This window comes from Stomoxys calcitrans, chromosome 1 (assembly GCF_963082655.1).
Source record: "Stomoxys calcitrans chromosome 1, idStoCalc2.1, whole genome shotgun sequence".
Lineage (NCBI taxonomy): Eukaryota > Metazoa > Arthropoda > Insecta > Diptera > Muscidae > Stomoxys > Stomoxys calcitrans.
The window spans coordinates 250,779,676-250,801,575 of NC_081552.1; the positions used below are offsets into that span (position 1 = coordinate 250,779,676).

Below are 21,900 nucleotides of genomic sequence, written 5' to 3' on the forward strand. Positions count from 1 at the left end.
TTACTTTTTACGCTATTCTCAATTGTTTTCAATTTAAATTCTGCTTGGAAAAAAAAAATTCGTATTTCGTGTATGCCGCGGCCGGCACTCGTTGTTGTCTTCATCGTCATCGGCGTAGTCTTAAATAATGTTCTCAGAACGAAAACGCAATTATTCGCTCCCGAACCGTCGTCTCTGAAAGTGGTTAAAAAATTTCACATAGAAAAAAAAAATCGAAAAAATATACAAAAAAAAAAAATACAATTTTTTTTTTAAATAAAATAAAATTGAGTTCAAAAATGAAAACAAATGCAAATAAAATATAAACAAAGTGTTCTCAAACAATTTCAAAACACAAAAGCCAAAAGTGACATCAATTTTAAAAAAGCTATTAAGCAAACATTTTCTAAAAAAATGAAACAAATTTTTATTTTTAAACCAAGTGCTCGTTAAACCAAAATTACCACAAGTGCATTAAATCAAATGCCGTCGAATGGAGAAAAAAAGAAAACAAATTTGTATGAGAAAAAATAAAAACGAGTTTCATAGAGGAGGAAAAAAAAATATTTCAAAATATTATACAATATTGAAAACAAAACAAAATTTAAATAATGTTACAGTACAAAAATTTTAAAGTTTTTTCAAATTTGTAAATAATAAAAGATATATAAACCCCGTTTATAGGTTGACGTAGTTTGAAAAAAAAAAACAGAAAAAAATAAAAAATTGTGTTTAAATTAAAAAAAAAACAAATGGAACAAAAAATCCTATAAAAATATTAAAAATAAAATGTATAACAACCATCGCATATGTAAAACGTAAAAAATCTTCTAAAGTCCCACATCAAATAGAATTTAAGGTAAGTTAACGAGTATTGTAAAATTTTTTTGTAATCTTTAAATAAACTGTGTGTGCTCTCATTTTTAAATTTTCTCATTGTTTCTTGTGTTTTAAAAAAAATTTTTTTTTCGCAATATTCAAGACAAAGAAAGGTCTGCCCCATATTCCATGAAAAACTGACGGACGTATTTTCTGATTTATTTTACACCAACCAATCGTTAATTTTAATTTCACAGATAACACCATTCAGAGGAATGATTTTAAAAGTGAAAGAATAGAGATTCTGTATATGAGTTATTGGCTAATTGGTACCCTACACCACCACTGTGGTACAGGGTATCATAACTTTGGGCATTTGTTTGCAACGCTTAGAAGGAGAAGATCTAGACCCATTGATAAGTATAACGATCGGCTTAGAATTACTTTCTGATTCGATTTAGCCATGTCCGTCCGTCTGTCCGTCCAGGTATTCAAGGTACAGGTCGGATTTATTGTCCGATTGCCATGAAACTTTGCACAAGTCTCTTTTTTGGACAGCGGATGAACGCTATTGATTTTGAACAAAATCGGTTCAGATTTAGCTATAGCTCCCATATATATCTTTCATCCGATATGGCTTTTTAAGGCTGTAGAAGCCACAATTTTCGTCCGATCTTTACAAAATTTGGCATTGGGTATTATTATTTGAAGTCTCCGTATGTGTGCAAAATTTCATAAAAATTGGTTCAGATTTAGATATAGCTCCCATATATATCTTTCATCCGATATGGACTTTTAAGGCTGTAGAAGCCACAGTTTTAGTCCGATCTTTAAAATATTTTGCACGAGGTGTTTTATTTGTGGTCCCCATATGTGTGCGAAATTTCATAAAAATCGGTTCAGATTTAGCTATAGCTCCCATATATATCTTTCATCCGATATGGCTTTTTAAGGCTGTAGAAGCCACAATTTTTGTCCGATCTTTACAAAATTTGGCATTGACTATTTTATTTGAAGTCTCCATATGTGTGAAAAATTTCATGAAAATCGGTCCAGATTTAGATATAGCTCCCATATATATCTTTCATCCGATATGGACTTTTAAGGCTGTAGAAGCCACAATTTTCGTCCGATCTTTAAAATATTTTGTGCGAGGTGTTTTATTTGAGGTCCCCATATGTGTGCAAAATTTCATGAAAATCGGTTCAGATTTAGATATAGCTTCCATATATATCTTTCATCCGATATGGACTTTTAAGGCTGTAGAAACCACAGTTTTAGTCCGATCTTTAAAATATTTTGTGCGAGGTGTTTTATTTGAGGTCCCCATATGTGTGCAAAATTTCATAAAAATCGGTCCAGATTTAGCTATAGCTCCCATATATATCTTTCATCCGATATGGACTTTTAAGGCTGTAGAAGCCACAGTTTTAGTCCGATCTTTAAAATATTTTGTGCGAAGTGTTTTATTTGACGTCCTAATATGTGTGAAAAATTTCATGGAAATCGGTTCAGATTTAGCTATAGCTCCCATATATATCTTTCATTCGATATCCACTTAAGGCTATAGAAGCCACAGTTTTAGTCCGATCTTTAAAATATTTCGCGCGAGGTATTTTATTTGAGGTCCCCATATGTGTGCGAAATCTCATAAAAATCGGTTCAGATTTAGATATAGCTCCCATATATATCTTTCATCCGATATGGCTTTTTAAGGCTGTAGAAGCCACAGTTTTAGTCCGATCTTTAAAATATTTTGTGCGAGGTGTTTTATTTGATCTCTCCATATGTGTGCAAAATTTCATAAAAATCGGTCCAGATTAAGCTATAGCTCCCATATATATCTTTCATCCGATATGGACTTTTAGGGCTGTAGAAGCCACAGTTTTAGTCCGATCTTTACAAAATTTGACAAGCTTTTTTTTTTGACGTCCCAATATGTGTGCAAAATTTCATGAAAATCGGTTCAGATTTAGATATAGCTCCCATATATACCTTTCATCCGATATGGACTTTTAAGGCTGTAGAAGCCACAATTTTGATTCGATCTTTTGCAAAATTGGACATGGGGTGTTTTATTCAACGTCCTCATATGTGTGGAGGCCACCATAGCGTAGAGGTTAGCATGTCCGCCTATGACGCTAAACGGCTGGGTTCGAATCCTAGCGAGACCATTAGAAAAAAAATTCAGCGATGGTTTTCCTCCCCTTATGCTGGCAAAATTTGTGAGGTACTATGCCATTTAAAAACTTTTTCCAAAGAGGTGTCGCACTGCGGCTCGCCGTTCGAACTCGGCTATAAAAAGGAGGTCCCTAATCATTGAGTTTAAACTTGTATCGGACTGCACTCATTGATATGTGAGAAGTTTGCCCCTGTTCCTTAGTGGAATGTTGATGGGCAATATTTGTTTGTATTTGTCTTTACAAAATTTGGCATGGTGTGTTTTTTTTTTCAACGTTCTCGCCCCACATTTTTTCAAAATCGAAAATTGTAAAAATTTGTCTGTTACTGTAAAGATACCTCAAATTTTTTGCAAAATTTTCGCTTTTGGGTGCATGAATTGGCCCATTGGCGGTGACATGGTGGTTAGAGTCCGAACTGAATTTTGTACCCTAATCTTTCAAAGCCTTCAAAATGCGCTTGTCTTTGCGAGTATTTTGAGGACATTTTTTCTTTTGCGCTCATTTTGATTTGAACCAGTTTTATGATTTCAACAGATTATTGTTTGTGTCGATCAATTGGTTTTATATGACTTTTATTTCTATTAAATTTTATGCAAATAAGTTAAAAAATTAAGAAACAATAAGTGTTAAATATTGGGTTGCCCAAAAAGTAATTGCGGTTTTTTTAAAAGACGGCAGTCCTCTGGCCTTCACCGCCAAATCGTCTGCCCCTTCATTTTCCCCTTACTCTGTTATGGTCCGGCACCCAAACGATGAGGATTTTGGCATCCTCAGAGAAGGCGTTAATCTCCTTCTTAGACTGCAAGACTGTTTGTGATCTTACCGTCCTAGTTGCTATTGCCCTTATGCCAATTTTACTGTCTGTAACGATGTTTACACTTGACGTCCTGGAGTTAGCACCACACCGCCCCATGCATGCCGTGATCTCCCGGATCTCCGCCTGCAGGACCGTATTATGGTCAGGCAGTCTAGAACAGATCTCATTCCCTGGGTTCTCAATGTAGACCTCCATGCGTATAACATGACCTTCCTGAGATATAGATCTATATGGCAGCTATATCCAAATCTGCACCGATCTGGGCCAAATTAAAGAAGGATGTCGAAGGGCCTAATACAACTCACTGTCCCAAATTTCGGTGACATCGGACAATAAATGCTCCTTTTATGGGGCCAAAACCTTAAATCGAGAGATCGGTCTATATGTCAGTCATAACCAAATCTGGACCGATCTGTGCCATATTGCAGAAGTATGTCGAGGGGCTTAACTTAACTCACTGAACCAAATTTCGGTGACATCGGATAATAAATGCGCTTTTTATGGGTCCAAATTTAGACCGATCTGTGCCAAATTGAAAAAGAATGTCGAAGGGTCTAACACAACTCACTGTCCCAAATTTCAGTAAAATCGGATAATAAATGTGGCTTTTATGGGCCTAAGACCCTAAATCGGCGGATGGGGGCTATATCAGACCATATCTTGATAAAGCCCTCATCTTCAAACTTAACCTGCTTATGGATAAACCAGTTAGGAAGGGCAAAAGTCAGGCGGTGCCGCCTGTATAATACCTTACACCTGCCATAAGTAGAATGTGGGCCGAGATCCAATTCTGAACCAATTTTGATGGACCTCGGCGAGCAAATATTTTCAAACTGACAACATTATGGCAAATTACCCAAAATCTGACGAACATATATATGGGAGCTATATCTAATTCAGAACCGATTTCGAGCAAACTTCTCGGATAATGTGGTAGTCGTCGAGCAAAACGTTGTGCAAAATTTTGGCAAGATTAGTCAAACAATGCGCTTGCAGTGGCTCTTTGGGTGATATATATGGGGATCTAGCCATGTCCGTCCGTCTGTCCGTCCGTCTGTCCGTCTGTCCGTCCGTCCGTCTGTCCGTCCGTCCGTCTGTCCGTCCGTCCGTCTGTCGAAAGCACGCTAACTTTCGAAGGAGTAAAGCTAGCCGCTTGAAATTTTGCACAAAAACTTCTTATTAGTGTAGGTCGGTTGGAATTGTAAATGGACCATATCGGCCCATGCTTTGATATAGCTGCCATATAAACCGATCTTGGGTCTTGACTTCTTGAGCCTTTAGAGGGCGCAATTCTTGTCCGATTGGAATGAAATTTTGCACGACGTGTTTTGTTATGATATCCAACAACTGTGCCAAGTATGGTTCAAATCGGTTCATAACCTGATACAGCTGCCATATAAACCGATCTTGGGTCTTGACTTCTTGAGCCTCTAGAGGGCGCAATTCTTATCCGATTGGAATGAAATTGTGCACGACGAGTTTCGTTATGATATCCAACAACTGTGCCAAGAATGGTTCAAATCGGTCCATAACCTGATATAGCTGCCATATAAACCAATCCTGGGTCTAGACTTCTTGAGCTTCTAGAGGGCGCAATTCCTATCCGATTTGGCTGAAATTTTGCATGACGTATTTCATTCTTACTTTCAACAACTGTGTCAAATAAGTTTCAAATCGGTTCATAACCTGATATAGCTGCCATATAAACCGATCTGGGATCTTGACTTCTTGAGCTTCTAGAGGGCACAATAGCCTCTAGAGGTCGCAATTATTATCCGATTTGCCTGAAATTTTGTACGACGAATCCTCTCATGACCATCAACATACGTGTTTATTATGGTCTGAATCGGTGTATAGCCCGATACAGCTCCCATATAAATCGATCTCTCTATTTTACTTTTTGAGCCCCCAAAGGGAGCAATTCTTGTTCGAATTGGCTGACATTTTACACAGGTCTCCAACATATAATGTAATTGTGGTCCAAACCGGAACATATCTTGATATCGCTTGAATAGCAGAGCAAATTTTTCTTATATCCTTTTTTGCCCAAGAAGAGATGCCGGGAAAAGAACTCGACAAATGCAATCCATGGTGGAGGGTATATAAGATTCGGCCCGGCCGAATTTAGCACGCTTTTACTTGTTAAAGATTGCAGCGACAACAGACGGACGGACATGTCTAGATGGTCTTAGAATATCTTATAATAATAGCAGTTGTTTTGTCTGCTCTTTTGATATAAATTCGTTCAAAAATTTGCATATTGTGGAAAATTGGGAAACAATTTACGTTATATGCTTGTAAAATTAAAAGATAAGATGAAATATTGGGTTGCCCAAAAAGTAATTGCGGATTTTTCATATAGTCGGCGTTGACAAATTTTTTCACAGCTTGTGACTCTGCAATTGCATTCTTTTTGCTGTCAGTTATCAGCTGTTACTTTTAGCTGGCTTTAGAAAAAAAGTGTAAAAAAAGTATATTTGATTAAAGTTCATTCTAAGTTTTATTAAAAATGCATTTACTTTCTTTTAAAAAATCCGCAATTACTTTTTGGGCAACCCAATATTTATGAAATTTTTCTAAACTCGTTACAATGTTTTTTCATTTTCTTCATAAGTTTTTAGTTATGAATTAAAAAAAAATTACAACTTCATTATAAATGCTCTAAATAAAGAATGTAGGAAATTTCATCAAAATCGGACAACAGATGGCGTTAATGGTTTAATAAAACATTCTTTGTACATACATATATCAATTTTGAAAACTTGCTCACCGAATCTTGAATTTCCTTAAGACCTCAAACTTTGAAAGGGAATATTTTTTTACTTTAACATATTTCTACTATAAAGCTCTTATCAAAAAACTTGCATTTCTAATGCATCATGAAGATTCCCGTGTGAACTTTTTTGCATCCTTTTTTTATATTTTTTTGTTGTTGTTTTTTTTTAACATCTAATTTTGTGTTCTGAAAAAAGGTCGCACGTGTGGTCAGTGTTTTGGTGTTTTTTTTTTACCGAATATAATAACAACAACATTTTTGGCAATCTCATATTGGTATCTTGAAAAACAAATTTCACATAAAAGATGCAAAATCCTTTTGTCTCCACAACAATTGTTTTGAAATCCAAAAATCTGTTCTTTGTTTTTGTTTTTGTTTTTATCCATACCAAAATGATGCAATTGAGTGCATTAAAAATACATGAAATTGAAACCCTTACTTCAGGATGTTGGTGAGAAGCAAAATCCTATGTCTTTTAATAGTAGGGTGAATTTCCTCTCAAAATATTGGGTTGCCCAAAAAGTAATTGCGGATTTTTTAAAAGAAAGTAAATGCATTTTTAATAGAACTTAGAATGAACTTTAATCAAATATACTTTTTTTACACTTTTTTTCTAAAGCAAGCTAAAAGTAACAGCTGATAACTGACATAAGAAAGAATGCAGTTACAGAGTCACAAGCTGTGAAAAAATTTTTCAACGCCGACTATATGAAAAATCCGCAATTACTTTTTGGGCAACCCAATATTTATGAAATTTTTCTAAACTCGTTACAATGTTTTTTCATTTTCTTCATAAGTTTTTAGTTATGAATTAAAAAAAAATTACAACTTCATTATAAATGCTCTAAATAAAGAATGTAGGAAATTTCATCAAAATCGGACAACAGATGGCGTTAATGGTTTAATAAAACATTCTTTGTACATACATATATCAATTTTGAAAACTTGCTCACCGAATCTTGAATTTCCTTAAGACCTCAAACTTTGAAAGGGAATATTTTTTTACTTTAACATATTTCTACTATAAAGCTCTTATCAAAAAACTTGCATTTCTAATGCATCATGAAGATTCCCGTGTGAACTTTTTTGCATCCTTTTTTTATATTTTTTTGTTGTTGTTTTTTTTTAACATCTAATTTTGTGTTCTGAAAAAAGGTCGCACGTGTGGTCAGTGTTTTGGTGTTTTTTTTTTACCGAATATAATAACAACAACATTTTTGGCAATCTCATATTGGTATCTTGAAAAACAAATTTCACATAAAAGATGCAAAATCCTTTTGTCTCCACAACAATTGTTTTGAAATCCAAAAATCTGTTCTTTGTTTTTGTTTTTGTTTTTATCCATACCAAAATGATGCAATTGAGTGCATTAAAAATACATGAAATTGAAACCCTTACTTCAGGATGTTGGTGAGAAGCAAAATCCTATGTCTTTTAATAGTAGGGTGAATTTCCTCTCAAAATATTGGGTTGCCCAAAAAGTAATTGCGGATTTTTTAAAAGAAAGTAAATGCATTTTTAATAGAACTTAGAATGAACTTTAATCAAATATACTTTTTTTACACTTTTTTTCTAAAGCAAGCTAAAAGTAACAGCTGATAACTGACATAAGAAAGAATGCAGTTACAGAGTCACAAGCTGTGAAAAAATTTTTCAACGCCGACTATATGAAAAATCCGCAATTACTTTTTGGGCAACCCACTAGTTAAGGTATAAAATTTTATTATTTGAGAAAAAATACAAGTAAAAGGGTGCTTAGTTCGGTCGGGCGGAATCTTACATGCCCTACATCATGGATCGCATTTGTCAAGTTCTTTGCCCGATATGAAGCAATTCGGGTCATACTTGGCTTGGATGTTGGAGACCACAGTAGATGTCATTGTGCAAAATTTCAATCAATCGGATTAGAAATACGCCTTATAGGAACTCAGGCAGTAAAATCGGGACATTGGTTTATATTGATGACTAGCCAAACCGGGCCCGCTCCGCTGCGCCTTCTTTAACTCTCTAATAGCCTTTTAGGGTGGGAATACTTCACCCCGAATACGGATATTCGTGCTATTGTAGCCTATGACGCTGAAAGCGTTCGAATCCTGGCGAGAACATAGGACAAAACGGTGTTTATCTCCTCTTAATGTTGGCGACATATGCGAGTTGCAATGTCATGCATGGTCATTTAAACAACTTTCTCCAAAGAGGTGTCGGGACGCCGTTCGGAATCGGCTATAAATAAGGTCCCTTATCATTGAGTTTAAACTTTAATCGGAAAGCACTCATTGATGTGTGAGAATTTGCCCCTTCTCGGTTCCTGGTGGTAATGTTCTTCCTTAGGGTAATGTTCTCATTAGGGAAGGGATGGCCCCTCAGACATTTCGACTAATGTATGGATATCAAATTCGTGCTGCACTTCCAAATCCCTTTAATTTGAGGCCCATATTGCCATGGCCGGTAGATATGAACCGTTTGAAGGGTGTTTTGGGGCTGGGATGGCCACCGGCACTTTGCACTGAAAAAATATATCAAATTCGCGGGCGGGGCCCGCTGGGTACTTGAACCCAAATTTTAATATTCGTTTTGTGGTCTACAATACCATATTGCCATGGCCGTTTGGAGGGTGTTTTGGGGCTGGGGCGGCCTCCGGGCATTCGCGGGTGGGGCCCTCTGGGTACTTGAACCCAAATTTTAATATCATATTCGTTTTCTGGTCTACAATACCTTTCATTTGATACCCTTATTGTGATCATCGGACAACTTTCGAATATGGGTGGCGTTTTTGGGGTAAGGGGGAGGGTCCGCCTTTACCCGATATCTAATAATTATATAGCCTATGTTTCCTTGCAGACAAATGTAAAAAATCTAAGAAAATTTTAAGAAAATCGGTTCAGCCAAGTATTATATAGTCATAAAGGGTCCAATGGCGTTTTTGAGGGGTGGCGTGACCCCCTATACTTTGATCTGATTTTGTATGCCAGTTTCGAAATCTACTCCCGAATACCTTTCATTTGAGCCCCATATTGAAATGAATGTCCATATTGAAATAACCGTCCAATATGTCTGTTTGGGGGAGTTTTAGGGTTGGGGCGGCCCGATGGGTACTAAGACTCAAATTTTAAAATCATACTCGTCTTCCAATACCTTTCATTTGATACCTACATTATCTCGATCGGTCCACTTTTGATTTTGGGTTGTGTTTTTGGGATGAGGGGGAGGGTCCGTCCCCCTTTCGATACCGAACAATTAAACAGCCTATGTTTCCTTCCACACCAACCTACACAAAATGTGACAATTTTGAGAAAATCGGCTCTACCGTTTTTCAGTCTATACGGAACAAAACAAAACGATTACCATATATCCGTGATTGGCTAATGTGCCCATTTTGGGCGTTTTTGTGGGGGTGGGTGAGGATGACCCCTTCACTTCGACATGAATTTGTATGCCAGATTCGTTATCTACTCCCGCATACTTTTCATTTGATACCCATATTGTCCTTATCGGTCCACTTTTGATTTTGGGTGGTGTTTTTGGCATAAGGGGGAGGGTCCGTTCCCCTTCCGATACCGAAAAATTATGTAGCCTATGTTTGCTTTCAGACAATATGCGAAAATTTCGAGAAAATCGGTTCTGCCGTTTTTAATTCTATACGGAACAAACAAACCGAGTCCCATATATCCGTGATTGGCTAATGTGCCCATTTTGGGCGTTTTTGTGGGGGTGGGTTGACCCCCTATACTTCGACATGAATTTGTATGCCAGATTCGTTATCTACTCCCGCATACTTTTCATTTGATACCCATATTGTCTTTATCGGTCCACTTTTGATTTTGGATGGTGTTTTTGGCATAAGGGGGAGGGCCCGTCCCCCTTTCGATACCGAAAAATTAAATAGCCTATGTTTCCTTCCAGACCAACCTACACAAAATGTGACAATTTTGAGAAAATCGGCTCTACCGTTTTTCAGTCTATACGGAACGAACAAACCGAGTCCCATATATCCGTGATTGGCTAATGTGCCCATTTTGGGCGCTTTTGTGGTGGTGGGTGGGGGTGACCCCTATACTTCAACATGAATTTGTATGCCAGATTCGTTTACTACTCCCGCATACTTTTCATTTGATACCCATATTGTCCTTATCGGTCCACTTTTGATTTTGGGTGGTGTTTTTGGGGTAATGGTGGAGCGTTTGTGGATGTTCACTCCGGGATTTGAAACCAGGCATTCGGAGTCATAGACGGAAATGCTAACCTCCATATCAGGCTTTGAACCGAAACACATAGGTGGACATGCTAACCTCTACGCCACTGTGGCCTTAGGTTATGAACCGAAAAACTGCGCCCTCTAGAGGCTCAAAATGTATAATCGGGAGATCGGTTTATCTGGGAGCTATATCAGATTTTAAACCGATTAATGCCATACTTGACACGTATGTTACAGGTCTTGGAAGAAGTCACTGTGCAAAATTTCAGGCAAATCAGATGAGAATTCCGCCCTCTATAGGCTCAAGAAGTATAATCGGGAGATCGGTTTATATGGAAGCTATATCAGGTTTTGAACCGATTCGGACCATAATTGGCACTTTTGTTGGGTGTCATAATAAATGTCATAGTACAGAATTTCAGCCTAATCGGATAAGAATTGTTTCCAGTAGAGGCTGCGAGATCGGTTTATATGGGAGCCATATCTAAACATGGACCGACCAACCGACCTCCACTAATAGGAAGTATTTGGGCAAAATGTCAAGCGCCCAACTAACTCATTCAAAAGTAAGTGTGCAGGTGGCCGGGCTTGGTTAGATCGGCTTAAAATATCATGACGACTAAGAATATATAAACTTTATGGGGTCGTAGACCAATATTTCTATGTGTTATAAACAGAATGACGGAGGAGGGTATACTCAATAAAAATAAGTAAAAGCGTGCTAAGTTCGGCCGGGCCGAATCTTATATATCCTCCACCATGAATCGCATTTGTCAAGTTCTTTAAATAACTTTTTCAAATAGATAACCACCAGTCATAGAAAAACACCACCTCCAAAATTTCAGGCAAATCGGGTAAAAATTGATTAAACTGGGAAGTCGGTTTATATAGCAGCTATATCAGGCTATATACCGATTTAGTTGTTGCAAGTCATACCAAAACGACATATGCAAATATTGGATGAGAATTGCGCCCTCTAAAGGCCTATGAATCCTAATCGGGAGATCGGTTTATATGGCGGCTATACCAGAATATGGACTGATTTTGACCATACTCTACAAAATTGTTGGAAATCAAAATAAAAAACTTCTTGCAAAATTTCGGCCAAATCGGATAAGAATTTCGACCTCTGGAAGCTCAAGAAGTCGAGACCCAAAATCGGTTTATATGGCAACTATTTCAGGTTATCAACCGATTTCAGCCATACTTAGCACAGTTGTTGAAAGTCATAACCAAACACTTCATGCAAAATTTCCGCCAAGTCCGATAGGAATTACGCCCTCTAGAGGCTCAAGAAGTCTAATCGGGAGATCAGTTTATATGGCGGCTAAATCAGGTTTTTTGCACGTAATCAACACGCAGGGGATGTCCCCTATATATGCAGTGCATTGCGTTGGCATTTAGGAAAGTTAAGGGTTGGAGGGGGGAAAAAAGGGAGTAGTGTTTATTGATATTAGTCTTAAATTTCTGAACGTCAATGTCTGGGGGAAGGACATTAGCCGGAAGTTGATTCCACAAACGAATCATTCGGGCGAAAAAGGAATTTTCTCGGCAATGCATGGTCGGTCAATTACAAACGGATGTGAGTTCCTGGCAAGTCTTGTATTCCTGGTGAACATCCTCACATCAGGGATAAGAAGATGAATATCCCTGGAACACACGCCATGAAAATAACGATAGAGCAATACAACACTACCCACATTCCGATGATGTTCAAGGGAAGCAATAGAGTTGGATACCCTACTGTCCCCAATCAACACCATCGCTCTCCGTTGAACCCGGTCAAGTAGCTCCAAGGATGATTTTGGAGCTCCTGCCCATATATGAGAGTTATATTCCATCCTCGGCCTGATGCAGGTAGTATAGATATTGAGAAGATCAGCAGAGATGAAATATTTCTTGCACCGCTTAAAAAAGCCCAAACACTTGAATGCTTCTTTCGACACTTCGAGTACGTGTTTTGACCAACGGACATCACATTGTATCTTCATGTCCAGAACATCAAGAGCATCTGATTGCTCAATATCTATACCGTCGATAGATATCGACGATTGAAGTGGGTCAGTGAATCGCTGTGAGACTGTGCACTAAAGTCTACTCTGTTCCTTTTACCCCACCTATAAATAGCCAACAAATCCTGGGAGTGCGTCTCATCCATAATGCGCCTCCTGTCCACAATTTCTAGAGGACTGGGCCTATGGTCGAATGAATATGAATGACACAGACTACTGTCATCGGCAAATGAGTAGACTGGATTCGAAGTCTGACCCAATAGATCGTCAATGAAAATGAGAAAAAGGGAAGGGAAAGGAATAAGAAAAAGGGAAGGGAAAGGAATAAGAAAAAGGGAAGGGGAAGGGGAAAGGACCGCACACCTGCGGTCAATGTATACTCATCTGATGAGAACCCATCTACCACAACTCGTATAGTGCGATCTCTGAGAAAGCTCCATATAAATCGATAGAAGTTATTATCGACACCAAAAGCGACAAGCTTTGATAAAAGTGCACCATGCCATTCCCTATCAAATTCCTTGGAGATATCCAGAGCCACGACCTTACTCTCACCAAACTGGTGGATAGAGCGACCCCATCGTTCCTACAAAAATGCCATTAGGTCTCCCGTAGAGCGATTTCCGCTAAGAAGGCCATTGGACTCTAAGTATCTGACAAGATGTTGGTTAACCATACTCTCCATAACCTTGGAGAGCGTGGAGCACATCGCAATTGGGCGGTAATTCGCAGGGTTGTTCGCCCCACCTTTCTTGGGGATGGGCTAAACGTTCGCAACCTTCCAAAGCGCTGGAAAAACACCCGCACGGTAAGCAAGGTTGAAAAGGTTGCCTTGTGGACGAGCAAGCGTCGAAGAACACTTACAAAGGACAAGTGTTGACATACCGTTCGGGCCCGGAGATTTATTAACGTCGAGATCCGCAAGGACCCTTTTAACTCCACGTGTTCAAAAGAATATCTGAGGCATCGAAGTAGGTGCACTATCAATCACGGGGAGTGGTTGATTGCTAAACGGCAAGGAAGAATTTCCTGCAAACATTACAGCCAGTAGATTAGCCTTATCAACCGGGTCAGGTTGATCAGGTATCAACCTTAACAAGAGTTGGGATTGTCGATGAGTTGCCCTTTACTCTTTTTACGAATGACCAAAAGTTCTTGCTTCCTCTCGGAGAAGCAATAACTTTGGCACGAAGACGCTCTTCGTAAAAAAACTTTTCTTGTTTAAGTACTCTGCCTTATGAAATTCTTGCCTTTTTGCGCTGCATTTCGGTATTGGCATTTTTGTTCAAACGCCAAGTCCTAAATGCATCCTCTTTTGATCTGACAGCATCTCTGCATTCCTGGTTAAATCAAATTTTATCTTTTGATTTAACCAATAAGTCCAGTCCAGACTTGGATACAGCTGCCATATAGACCGATCTCTCGATTTAGGGTCTTGGCCCCAAAAAAGACGTAAAGGTAGGCGATTGAAATTTTTCACAAATACTTTTTATTAGTGTAGGTCGGTTAGGATTGTAAATGGGCCAAATCGATCCTTGTTTTGATATAGCTGCCATATAAGCCGATCTTGGGTCTTGACTTCTTGAGCCTCTAGAGGGCGCAATTCCAGTCCGATTTGACCAAAATTTTGCAAGTAGTGTTTTGGTAGAACTTCCAACAACCGTGCTATGTATGGTTCAAATCGGTTCATAACCTGATATAGCTGTCATATAAACCGATGTGGGATCTTGACTTCTTGAGCCTCTAGAGGGCGCAATTCTCATCTGATTTGGCAGAAATTTTGTTCAACGACATTTCCCATGACCTTCAACATACGTGTCAAATATGGTCTGAATCGATCTATAGCTTGATACAGCTCCCATATAAACCGATCTCCCGAGTTTGCTTCTTGAGCCCCTACAAGGGGAATGAATTGAAATATTGCACAGTGTCTTCTACAATGTTCAGCATTCGACTCATTTATGGTCCGAATCGGACTATCACTTGGTATAACTCCAATACCATAACATTTCTTATTCATCATTCTTTGTTTGTCTAAAAAGAGATACCACGCAAAGAACTCGACAAATGCGGTCAATGGTGGAGGGTATATTAGATTCGGCCCGGCCGAACTTAGCAAGCTCTTACTTGTTTTTACCTCCAGGTGGTTATTGTATTGTTGTACTCTCAAGAATATAGAAATCGTGGCGTATTTACACCCTACACCACCACTGTGGAGCAGGGTATTATAGATTTGTGCATTTATTTGCAACGCTAAGAAGGAGAAGAGCTAGACCTATTGATAAGTATACCGATCGACTCAGAATCACTTTCTGATTCGATTTAGCCATGTCCGTCCATGAATTCCAAGAGTCCATGAATTCTTGTAATCGAAGTGCAGGCCGTATTTGTTGTTCGATTGTCACGAAATTTTGCCCACGCCACTTTTTTGGCCCAAGGACAAACGCTATTGATTTTGAAAAAAATCGGTTCAAATGTAGATATAGCTCCCATACATATCTTTCATTCGATATGGCTTTTTAAGGCTGTGGAAGCCACAATTTTGGTCCGATCTTTACAAAATTTGGTATTGGGTATTTTATTTGAGGTCTCCATTTGTGTGCAAAATTTCATAAAAATCTGTTCAGATTTAGATATAGCTCCCATATATTGTATATCTTTCATCCGATATGGACTTTTAAGGCTGTAGAAGCCACAGTTTTAGTCCGATCTTTGAAATATTTTGCACGAAGTGTTTTATTTGACGTCCTAATATGTGTGAAAAATTTCATGAAAATCGGTTCAGATGTAGATATAGCTTCCATATATATCTTACATCCGATATGGCCGTTTAAGGTTGTAGAAGCCACAATTTTTTACCAATCTTTACAAAATTTGGCACGGGATTTTTATTTGACGTCTCCATATGTGTGCAAAATTTCATAAAAATCGGTTCAGATTTAGACATAGCTCCCATATATATGTATCGCCCGATTTGCACTTTAATGGCCGTAGTTGCAACAATTTTCAACCGATCTGCACAAAATTTGGCACGGACTGTTTTGTTACAGGTCTTAAAATATCTGAAAAATTTCATCAAAATCGGTTCATATTTAGCTATAGCTCCCATATATATCTTTCATCCGATTTGAACTATTAAGGCTGTAGAAGCCACAATTTTGGTCCGATCTTCACCAAATTCGGCGTGGAGTCCTTTTTGTGAAGTCTTAATGTATGTAAATTTCATAAAAATAGGTTCAGTTTTAAATATAGCTCCCATATATATCGTTCATCCGATTTGGCCTTTTAAGGCTGTAGAATGCACAATTTTGGTCCGATCTTTAAAAAATTTTGCATGAGGTGCTTTATTTGACGTCTTCATATTTGTGCAAAATTTCATAAAAATCGGTTCAGATTTAGATATAGATCGATATAACTCTCATATAATCTTTAATCCGATATGGCCTTTTAAAGATGTGGAAATCCAAATCTTTTGTCCTATAGTAGAAAAATCTTACAAGGTTCTAATTTGCTATTTCAATTGGTATCCAAATTAAAGTCTGACTAGATTTCAAGATAAGTTCTACATATAAAAAGTGTAGGGTATTATATAGTCGGCACCGCCCGACTTTTGCCTTTTCTTATTGGTTTTCTCTCATATTTGTATTTTGTACCCAAGTTCCAAGTTTACATTTATGAACATGGCAAACCTGGAAGCTAAGCTTTTGTGTATAGAGCCCTCTCCGTAGAAGTCGCACAATGATGCACCTTTTAAAAATGTCTGAAGTTCTCTCCACCATACCCAAGATCTTAGTTTCATAGGTGTGCATGATACCTTATACGCCACTGTAGAGTCAAATTTTGAATATTTTAGTTAAAATATTCCCATTTTAAAATTAAGTTTTATATGCAACATTTTCTTTGTTTATTTTTAACAAAAGATCCTTGGCTAATATCCTCAGTTGGTATCTCTAAAACATTTATATAAAGCCTCATTTGATGCTACTGTTATCTTTCTACAATTTTCCCATAATTCTAGGGGAAAAAGTCTCTTTAACTTGAGCTCTGAAATGTGCGTAAAATTCGCATCAATTCGATGTTTTTGTTGTTGTCAAAGGCGAAATGATAAAAACTACAATACATGACACTCAAGTGTGAATATGAGGGATTTGTCATAAGCCATGTCACACACTCACTCACACGCACACACATCCACATGTACACTCATATATCTAGCATAGTCATCGAGTTTTTATGGTCTCAAAGACATAAAATTTCAACTTGGGAGCGGAAATGAAATGGAAACAATGAAAATCAACCGATACGGGTTGACTTTTGTGCGTAGCAGGAACATTGTTGCTATTGGTCGTCGTGGTAACCTTTGCCCATCTTTATAGGCATGCATATTTAGACTAGGCTTGCAAGTGATAGGATATCTGCTGGTCTGAGCCTTTTTTGTTTTGTTTTTTGGGTATTTTCCATTCCAGAGCCATCTGTTGTTGGTTACCTTTTGGCAAGTGAAGCTTATTTTGCATGAATTAGATGAGAGTTAGTCCAGGTCCATTCGAGCATACACTTTAACTCATACAGCCACATTCAATTAAACATGTTTGTGTGTGTGTGTGTGTTGGTGTATGTCTGCCTGCCCAAGTGTGTAGACAACGGCAAAAAAAAAAGGACGGACAGGCAACAGACACTCTTTTGATGATACAAATCAAGTTCAAGGTCTATCAATTGAATTAAATACACCGCCGCCTCGCCTAACAAGATTTATTTTCTTTCTCACTTGCCACGACAGTGTCTCTTGGCCTCTTCCTCTCTTCCGCCTCTCTCAGTCTGGCTGATGCTGCTTGTCTGTGCTAGAGCTAATTTCTTGTTGGTCATGGTATTGCTGTTGCCGCTGCTGCTGCTGCCATTGAAGATGATGATGACGATGATGTTAGTTGAGCTAATGATGAGGTTCCTACCCCGGCCATCGTTCGTTTAAAGTCCCTTGGCAGCTCGAAGACCATTTCAATCATATTCTCTTTTAATTGATATTTTATTAATTTTGATTATTTTTTAAAATTGATTTGATATCAAAATTTCATTCTTTCATTTTGCACACTTCTTCATTTGCACCCTGTCAATTGATAATTGAGAGCTGCTGTCTGTGGCCAAATGCCTGGGGGCAAACAGCAATCAAATGTTTCTCCACCACTTGAAGTTTGAATTGGAAATATTTGAATATTTGCAAATTTTTAGCACTACGATTTTGGAGAGCTTGGCACATACATACATACACACACATACATGGGCATATTATGTAGAATTCTATTTATACACATGTTTATTTACGATTTTTTTTTTGAAACAAAAACAATAAATTTTGGCTTAATAAGTCTTTTTGAAGTTCCGAAAGTCTAAATCTTTCATAAAGAAAATCATATCAATTTAAAGCCTCCAAGAGGCTCAATGGTTCAAATCAGGAGTTGGATGTACATACATATATAAGGGTGTAATATGGTGTGAATATTTGGTACTAGAGATGGGTTGTAAATACATACCAATTTTCTGCCACATCAAGCAAAAATTGAGGCTTTCAGGGTTCAACATGTCCTGTGTGTGGGGGGATTGATATACAGATGTACATACAGCATACATTTGCATTGTGGGTATAAAAATGCAAATGTATCTGTATATCAATCCCTCCAAACACAGGTCATGTTGAACCCAGAAAGCCTCAATTTTTGCCGAAGGTTGGGGGTATATTCATTTTGTCACTCCGTTTGCAATAGATCGAAATATCTAGCCATCTAGCCTAGCGATCTAGCCATGTCTCCGTCCATCTGTCTGTCTGTTAAAATCACGCTACAGTCTTTAAAAATACAGATATTGAGCTTAAACTTTGCACAGATTCTTTTTTTATCCATAACCAGGTTAAGTTCGAAGATGGGCTATATCGGACTATATCTTGATATAGCCCCCATATAAACCGATCCGCCGATTTAGGGTCTTAGGTCTATAAAAGCTACAATTATTATCCGATTTTGCTGAAATTTGGGACAGTGAGTTGCGTAAGACGCTTCGACATCCTTCTTTAATTTGGCTCAGATCGGTCCAGATTTGGATATAGCTGCCATATGGACTGATCTCTCGATTTATGGTGTTGAGTCCATAAAAGGAGCATTTATTGACCGATGTTGCCGAAATTTGGGACAGTAAGTTAAGTTAAGCCTCTCGACGTACTTCTGCAATATTGCACAGATCGGTCCAGATTTGAATATAGCTGCCATATAGATCGATCTCTCGATTCAAGGTTTTGAGTCCATAAAACTCACATTTATTATCCGATCGTGCTGAAATTTGGGACAGTGAGTTGTGTTAAGCCCTTCGACATCCTTCTGCATTATAGCAAAGATCGGTCCAGATTTGGATATAGCTGTCATATAAACCGATCTTTCGATTTTAGGTTTTGAGTCCATAAAAGGGACATTTATTATTCGATTTTGCTAAAATTTGGGACAGTGAGTTGTGTTAGGCCCTTCGATATACTTCTTCAATTTGGCCCAGATCGGTCCAGATTTGGATGTAGCTGTCATATAGACCGATCTCTCAATTTAAGGTTTTGAGCCCATAAAAGCCACATTTATCATCCGATTTTGCCGAAAGTTGGGACAGTGAGTTGTGTTAAGCCCTTCGACATCCTTCTGCAATTAGGCTCAGATTGGTTCAGATTTGGATTGAGCTGTCATATAGACCGATTCGCCGATTTAGGGTCTTAGGCCCATTAAAGCCACATTTACTATCCGATTTTGCTGAAATTTGGGACAGTGAGTTGTGTTAGGCCCCTCGACATACTTCTGCAATTTGGATGGACCCAGATCGCTCCAGATTTAGATATAGCTGTCATATAGACCGATCCTCCGATTAAAGGTTTTGCGACCATGAAAGGTGCATTTATAATCCGATTGTGCTGTAATTTGGGTCAGTGAGTTGTGTAAGGTCTTTTGACATCTTTCTGCAATAGGGCACAGATCGGTTCAGATTTGGATATAGCTGTCATATAGACCGATCTCTTGATTTAAGGTTTTGGGTCCATAAAAGGCGCATTTTTTGTCCGATTTTGCTAAAATTTTAAACAGGGAGTTGTGTTAGGCCTTTGGATATCCTTCTTCAACTTGGCCCAGATCTTTCCAGATTTAGATATAGCCCATAAAAGCCACATTTATTATCCGATTTTGTTGAAATTTGGGACAGTGAGTTGTGTTATGCCCCTCGACATACTTCTTCAATTTGGCTCAGATCGGTCCAGATTTGAATAAAGTTGCCATATAGACCGATCTCTCGATTTATGAAGGTCTGAACCGATATGGCCCATGTGCAATCTCCAACAACCTATGCATGTATGTTGGTAATGTCAACCATTTGGGATTGTCAGTTTGTTATTGTCAAATAAATGGGTTAGTCGTGTTGTGGTGTGCTCTTAGATTTTTTTAACTATTCAAAAAAATTAATCAAACAAATTATATTAAATTTTGTGTAACCAAAAAGCGCTACGTTTCGAGTATTGAAAAAAACGAAAAAAACGGAAAAAGTATCTGAGGGGGATTTCTTTGAAGGGGAAAAAATAGTTGTTGATGATTTTTTGATCTAGCCTCGTATACTTTGTTGGGTCTCAGATCATTACTTCGATGAGTTACAAAAGGAAGGGCGATGATAGTATTATTTTCAAGGGGACAATTTAGTTAATGATGTATAAATAAATACTTGTTGAAAAAATTGAATGTAACTGTTTTTGATCAGACCTCGTACATTCATATATATTTTGACTTAACAAGCCCCTACCTATGCATGTACTTTTGTACCAATTATGTTTGTAAATGTTGGAAACCCCCAAAAATATTTACTTAATATTTTTGTATGGATTTTTTGCATATGTTTGACTCATGTAGGCGTTAAAGAGAGCAGAAGTATACATATGAGTACACGTGTGCGTGTGCGTGTGGGTGTGCATTTGTGGGCTTTGTAAATTATCGTGAATATTTCATTATAACTGTGTTTCTGGGACAAGTTGTTTTTACCTGCTGTTGCCTTCTCCCGCCTCCCTTATACTTAAACAAACATTGAATCTCTATCGTCGTCGTGCTCAGCAGTCATTACACTCAGGCATCACTACGCATTGCCCCTATCACTAGTCATTGGTGTTCTGTTTCGCTTTGCCTGCGATTATTTTTATTAATCGATTTTGATTTTTTAATGATTTCTTAAAAAATGGAAAAACAACAATAACAATGACCAAGAGATTGGGAGATATACAAACAAAAAGACAAAAAGATGTTATTATAGAACTGGAGATACACTCAGAAAAACCCAGTTCAAGAGGTAAAACTAAGAACAAAAAAGCCATATGTAAGGCTGTGGGTTTCATGGTAATATGTAGAGTAGAGCAGTCACACTGTCTGAGATACCCTCCACCATAGAATGGGGGTATACTATTTTCGTCATTCTGTTTGTAACACCTCGAAATATGCATCTAAGACCCCATAAAGTATATATGTTCTTGATCATCATGACCATGGCCACCGTAGCGCAGAGGTTAGCATGTCCGCCTATGACGCCTGGGATCGAATCCTGGCGAGACCATCGGAAAACATTTTCAACGGTGGTTTTCCCCTCCTAATGCTGGCAACATTTGTGAGGTACTATGCCATGTAAAACTTCTCTCGAAAGAGTTGTCGCACTGCGGCACGCCGTTCGGACTCGGCTATAAAAAGGAGGCCCCTTATCATTGAGCTTAAAATTTGAATCGGACTGCACTCATTGATATGTGAGAAGTTTGCCCCTGTTCCTTAGTGGAATGTTCATGGGCAAAATTTGCAATTTGCATGACCATGTCCATCTATCTGTCCGTCCGTCCGTCTGTCTGTCGAAAGCACGCAAACTTTCGAAGGAGTAAAGGCAGGCGCCTAAAATTTTGCACAAATATTTTTTATTGGGTTGCCCAAAAAGTAATTGCGGATTTTTCATATAGTCGGCGTTGACAAACCCATATTAGTGTAGGTCAGTTGGGATTGTAAATGGGCCAAATCGGTCTATGTTTTGATATAACTGCCATACTAACCAAACTTGGGTCTTGATTTCTTGAGCCGCTAGAGGGC

At 38.1% G+C, this 21,900-nt stretch overlaps 1 protein-coding gene across 1 annotated transcript in view; it reads left to right on the forward strand.

Annotated features, from left to right (window-relative positions):
• The first annotated feature begins 254 nt into the window (after positions 1-254).
• LOC106092296 (solute carrier organic anion transporter family member 74D) overlaps positions 255-21,900 on the forward strand; it is a 112,694-nt gene continuing 91,048 nt past the window's right edge. Inside the window, exon 1 of the mRNA XM_059369601.1 lies at positions 255-838. The gene's annotated coding sequence lies outside the window, so the exon portion shown is untranslated. The remainder of the gene's footprint in view (positions 839-21,900) is intronic.